Source organism: Acipenser ruthenus, chromosome 25, assembly GCF_902713425.1.
Source record: "Acipenser ruthenus chromosome 25, fAciRut3.2 maternal haplotype, whole genome shotgun sequence".
NCBI classification, from domain to species: Eukaryota; Metazoa; Chordata; class Actinopteri; order Acipenseriformes; family Acipenseridae; genus Acipenser; species Acipenser ruthenus.
The window spans coordinates 22,430,740-22,436,739 of NC_081213.1; positions in this window are offsets into that span (position 1 = coordinate 22,430,740).

The window sequence follows — 6,000 nt, forward strand, 5'->3', positions numbered from 1 at the left end:
TCAGTGTCCTCAGTCTGCTGTGATAATCTATTTTGGTCTCAATTTACTTTGTGAAAACCTTGCAGTAAAAGTTTTTTTTTGTTTTTTTTTTATTTCCATAACGGAAATACACTAGATTTTTCTAAACTATGTTTACTGATGAGCTCCCTCTACTGGTCTGGCTGACAAAGATAGTTTATAAGATGTCTGTACGGAAGATTGCTAAGCCTCTGGTTCTCTCACCATTTAACCTGTATCTAAATAAATTACTCAACAGCCTAGCTCTATAACCCCATGCGGTATTGTTACCAGAGTGATAATACGTCAGTAGAGTATATGCACTCCTTGTGCGTCACTTGCCTGGAACTGTTCTGCTTGTAATGAGAAGGTGGTGATTAACTTGTGGCATCACGTGAGCCTTTTTGAGAGATACTCAATACAACTTTTCAGTAAAAAAAAATACAACAAAAAAATGCCAACCATTTTAGAAGCATGTGCACAAAGTCTCTAAGAATTCTGCCTCGCTTCCAAGAGTGTCCAGGCTTCATCAAACAAACACTTGGTTGCAACAATTGCACAAACTATACATACTATACAGAATAGATATCTAGCAAGAAACCTGCTGCATCTGGGTATAGGCAGGATTTGGTCACAGATGAAAAGAGACATACAGTACAGATGACCTGGTCCCTCCTCCAGTGAACTGCACTAACTATGAAGAGGTAGGGAAGGACCCAGGGGTCTGTTAGCAAGTTGCTCCTCCCACCCGACTGCAGTGGTAATGTGGTTGTTTGGGTTGGGGAAGGAGCCAGTGTACTTCAGAGGTTATGGAAGTGATATTTCTCAAGCGTGTGTGCCACTCTTATTGTTGGCTCGCTTGTCAGAGTTTAGAGTTGCAATATTGAGTGATTCTGTCAGCATTGCTATGGCTTTTTGCCTTTTAAAATTTTCACCTTAAATGACTTTCCTACTGTCCCTGAGAATAAAATTATGGAGGAAAATAAAATCACAGGAGCTTATCCGATCTTGTTATCTTACCTTTTGAGTCTCCAGTTCACTATATTTTAACAGCTGTCACTATTCCACCAAACTGAAACCAGTCAGAATAAGACATCTGTGGATTCAACTGAAGGTAGAATAGAAAACACCAGCAACATTTAGAATATGAATTCTCAGCACCAATAATATTAAATATAATTAAATTTCCTTTGTCTTCATTTCTTTCTCAAATAAATGGTGACCACGTATGTACACAGTTAAATGCAATAGCTGTGTGATACTAGCAGAAACAGATATTGCTTAATATAATTAGATTAAACCTGATCTTTATAACTGCAGCAGTTCCATTAAAAATCAATGGTAAGCATAGTGCATCATGGGAAGGCTATCTAATCATAAGCTGAAACAAACTATGTGAACTCTTTTTAATTATATGTTGCAGAAGTATCACTGATTACGTCTCATGTGCCTATATCCATAAGTTAATGGAGTTGTAATTATAGATTAATCTTAAACGGTTACATGAACCTAAGTTTCATATTCCTCTTGTGTCTCTAAATATGATTAGTTGATATTAAAGTAAATATTTGTAATACCTTTAGGTGATTGTTAATTGCACATTATTACTAGAAGTAATAGAAACATTTATTTAAAAGTGTATTGCATTGAAGACTTTCTGCTAATTAACACTGATATGCTGAAGCAACTTGGTATTCTCTTGCTTGGCTTAATTGGCAAAATCTGAAACAATCTCGAGTGACTTTAGAGGACAATATCACTAGGGGGCTTTCTCTATTGTACAGCTAAGATCATTTCAGCTAAGTGAAAATAAGAGGTTGACAGCAGCAGACACAAATGTAGTAAAAACACCACCTTCCTTTTTTTGCCTTCAGTTGCTTTGGAAATTAATTAGTAAATGGATTTTAAAAGCTCGTCTCACAAGGTTAGTTGGCTCATAAAGACTAGGGATATTTTCACCTAAGATTTGCCTTTCCCTACATTGAATACTGAAATACAGTATGTAATTAAAGTTTGTTACACTGCCATAAAGATGTTATAGCTTCCTGCTTGCGTTTAACATTTGGGAGAAGACTAATTAGAATCTCGTTGTTCACCATACTGTATAATTGATGACAAAAACATAACATACAAAATAAAATACAACCCTAAAGCCACATAAAAAAAGAAATGCTGATTAAGAAATAAACATTTTCTGTTAATTTATATGCATGTCTATATTTATGTGTAAAGCTCCAAAAATAGCCTCAACAGTTACTCAACATTGCACAAATTAATGTGTAGGGTGTTAAGGGCTGTATAGTGTAGTGTTTTAAGGTAAGGGCAAGTACATTTACACCATGCCATGACCTCTACCAAAGCACCCTGCCCTGCCCATTGGTAAATGGGTATAAAAAATGATTCCACTAAAATAAGTTGTAGTGACAACTAGCTTATCCTTGTTCAATAATTTGTTGCACTTATTAACCAGAGTGTCAATGTATGTATTAATTTATTTATGGCTAGCAAGGTGCATAACTGGTAGCAGTGTGCTTTGAAAGCAGCCACTAGCAATAGTTTTCATTCTTACAATGTTACTTTCAGTCTAGTTACTTGGCGTTGAACTGTAACTGGAAATGTGAGGACGCTGCTGTGTGACAGGAAGGTTTTCCTAATGGCAGTTCCAGTCATTCACTGGGTATGTGGAGATTTAATGTTTAACAGAAAAGAGATAACCTGTCCTGTAAACATTGTTTTCTGAATACTCTGTGGCATGAATTTTATGTGCGGTTAATTTGTTTTGTATGGTCTAAATTTGCGCTCAGTTGAACCACGTATTTGTTCTGAAATGTCTCCCCCGGTACAGTGCTGCAATGAACTACATAATCATGCTTAATGGTGACAGTAAATGTGGAGGCCCCACACTAACCCAATCCCTTATTGGACCCATATGTGTACTGTAGAAGGTACTGTCAAGTTTTTAAAGAATTCAAGCCTTGATGAGTTTGCTTTCTGGTCAAAGATAAAGATAGATTTTAAACATAAATCAACTAAATTGCTAAAATTAAGTACATGATTAAAAGAGGACATAAGTCTGTGCAGTATATGTAAGATACGGTATAGAAACTCACATTTTTTGCACCCTGATGAAGGCACTTCTGTGTCAAAACATTGGTGATATGTTTTTATGAATTAATTATATACAATTTTGGAGCACAATTCAGTGTGCGGTTCTCTCTTTTTCTATACTGTATAATATCATAACTTGTCACTGCACCACCATTATCTGTTGTGTGTACTAAGTAGGGTATGTTAAATAAAAAAAAAAAAAGATGTACAATGCAGCAGCTTGATTTATTTTGTGTTACCAGTAGGCTAAAGTAAAAAGAAAGTGCGCTAGGTATTCATTTGATTTTACTACTGTACTGTGTACTGTAGAGGCCTACTGTACAGATTTAGATTTTCACATCATGTAATGTGTATAGAGAACACATGAATGCTATTTCATAAATGTATGTGTGTGTTATTTATTTATTTGTTTGTTTTTAAACCAGACACCTCATTATTTCTCCGGTTTAGCGAGGGTCTGTTATACAACATTTTCCCTTGCTTTTGTGAAGCTGCCTCTATCATTGTGCCGACCCTGCTAAATTACAGCATGAATTATAGCATAGACTGATTGACAATTTGCAACCTCCTTTCAGTCCATCAGCAGGACATTATGAAATCCAGTGAGCCAGAACCCATTAGGACTGCACTCACACTGGCCACAATGCATAGGAGAGGCTGTTCCCAATTTTTATGTACTTTTGTAGGACCATAAATATTCATTGGAAGGTAACTGAAAATTGCTGAAGTGAGAAAAAGAGAAACATGGAAGCCATTGGTTCAATTCATAAGCAGCATCTGTTGGGCAGTTATTCATAGATTGCTGTAGGGCCTGGAGAGCACCGTGCTTGTGGAAAAATATGCCATTGCAAGTAAATTGGCCAAAATTGCAATGGAGAGGCTATTAAATTTGATTCAGTGACAGACAGGGAGAGTGTTCTGGCAAGGGTTTTTTTTTTATGTTTTGTTTTATCGCCGGGGCACATAAGTTGCCCCGAGCCACAGATGCACACAGTTCAGATTAGAGATACAAAGTTTCAAAATGATTAGGGTTTATCAGCAGATACAAAACTGGAATAAAAATGCATTTATGAAAGGGTTCAGGGTGCTGAGAGCTCATTTCAAAAGGGGCAACATGTTTGCATAGTAGGTTAAGAGCAAAGGTCTGAATCAGTGCTCAGAGAGAGAGAGAGAGAGAGAGAGAGAGAGAAACAGGGATAACATTTGTACAAATGCAGCATGGATATAAAAAAAAACAAAACAATCATGTTAGTAATCCCTCCACGGCTCTAAATTCTAAATTAGAGCTATCAGTATGATAAAAAGATTGATGAACAAGTACATAGAGAGGAGTATAGCTTAAGAATCAGCAATGAAATATTTAATCATAGTTTGATAAGCCATGTAACTATGATATACAGTACAGATTAGGGTTACCATATGGCTCCAGATTAACCGCTTTGAGACAGACCGGGATTTCAAAATTCCCCCTAAATTGAAAGTAATTCACGTATAAATGAGCTCCACCTTTGCTGAGATTAATCCTGCTGTGGTGGAATTGCTTGGGCGCAGCAAACAATTCACACTGATCAGCTGCTTCTGATCAGATCTTAATGAACGAATAGCTAATTTATCGATAGAGCAACGAGATGATGATGAAATTGTATTTGCAGAATAATATGGGCGATTGAATTTTAACAAACAGAAAAAAATAGCGACTGGCTGCAATTCATTCTTAGTATAATACAATTATTTGACGCGCATGCAGGTATTTAAGCACCATTATTAATTGTAGCTAAGGATGGTTCATTTACACCTTCATTTATTTCAATTTAGGGGCAAGTTTGAAATCCCGTTCTGTCTCACAGCGTCCGGTTAATCTGGAGCCACATGGTAACCCTAGTACAGATGGATGAACATACCACCACCCCCTATATCCCCAGGATCTGATGTTGTCATAACTGTAGCTAAATAATGTTGCTACCAAGTTTCATGACAATTGGATATGTGGTTCTCCAGATATATAGAAAAATGTGCTGAGCACAATTCGTAATACAAAGCCACCTCCTCGACTGGTGAAATAGTTTGCAAAACTAGTTTATGATGTTAGTAGACTATGACATTATGAGTATTTAGAAGTGATTTCGGTGACATCCCAATAATGCATTAGGCTACTATTGTCCTGTCCTGAAAGTGGCCCTCCAGGGGCTTTTCTACTGCCAAGGTGGAAAGATATCCTGTTAATTAAACAATTAGTGTTATGGAATGTGTTAATTTCCATTGAATATGCTAATTAACAACTAAAAAGTAATCCAACTACAACGATTTAGTTGTGAAGGAGTACTTTTATTTATCTTTTAACATGTCACCTCTTATTCTAATTAAAGCTGTCACCCCCTAATCTAACTTAATCATAAAATACATTTATTGTAAATATGAATGTTTCTTGCAGTCAGAATAGTAAATTATGTTTTATGTATTATCAACAAAGTACAGTATGCTGTAACAGTTTGTAACTTATTGATTTTATTAGACAGTGACATTGGGAAGGTTTAAAACACATTTAACCTCCTTGGCTGGTTTTTCGTGTTATTCCACTCAACAGTCATATTCTATCTGTTGTATCATGTGGTATGCTATGCTTTACCATGCAACAATATAACAGATCATTTCTAAAAGTACTGTCTGCTTAGCCAATCAGTGGTAGATGGCCATTTCTACAGAGCTGACCCCTGTTTTAATGATGGGTTGTGCTATACTTATTAGCCCCAATGTTCTCCTTAATTGTTGTTCAGCAAATGCTGTAATAAGGTAATATTTCCACTTGATGTTCAGCTAATTGTTTAGTTATATTTACTGATAATGCTGAATGTTCAACACAATTAAATATGGAGCACGCAATCAAAGCACAACATC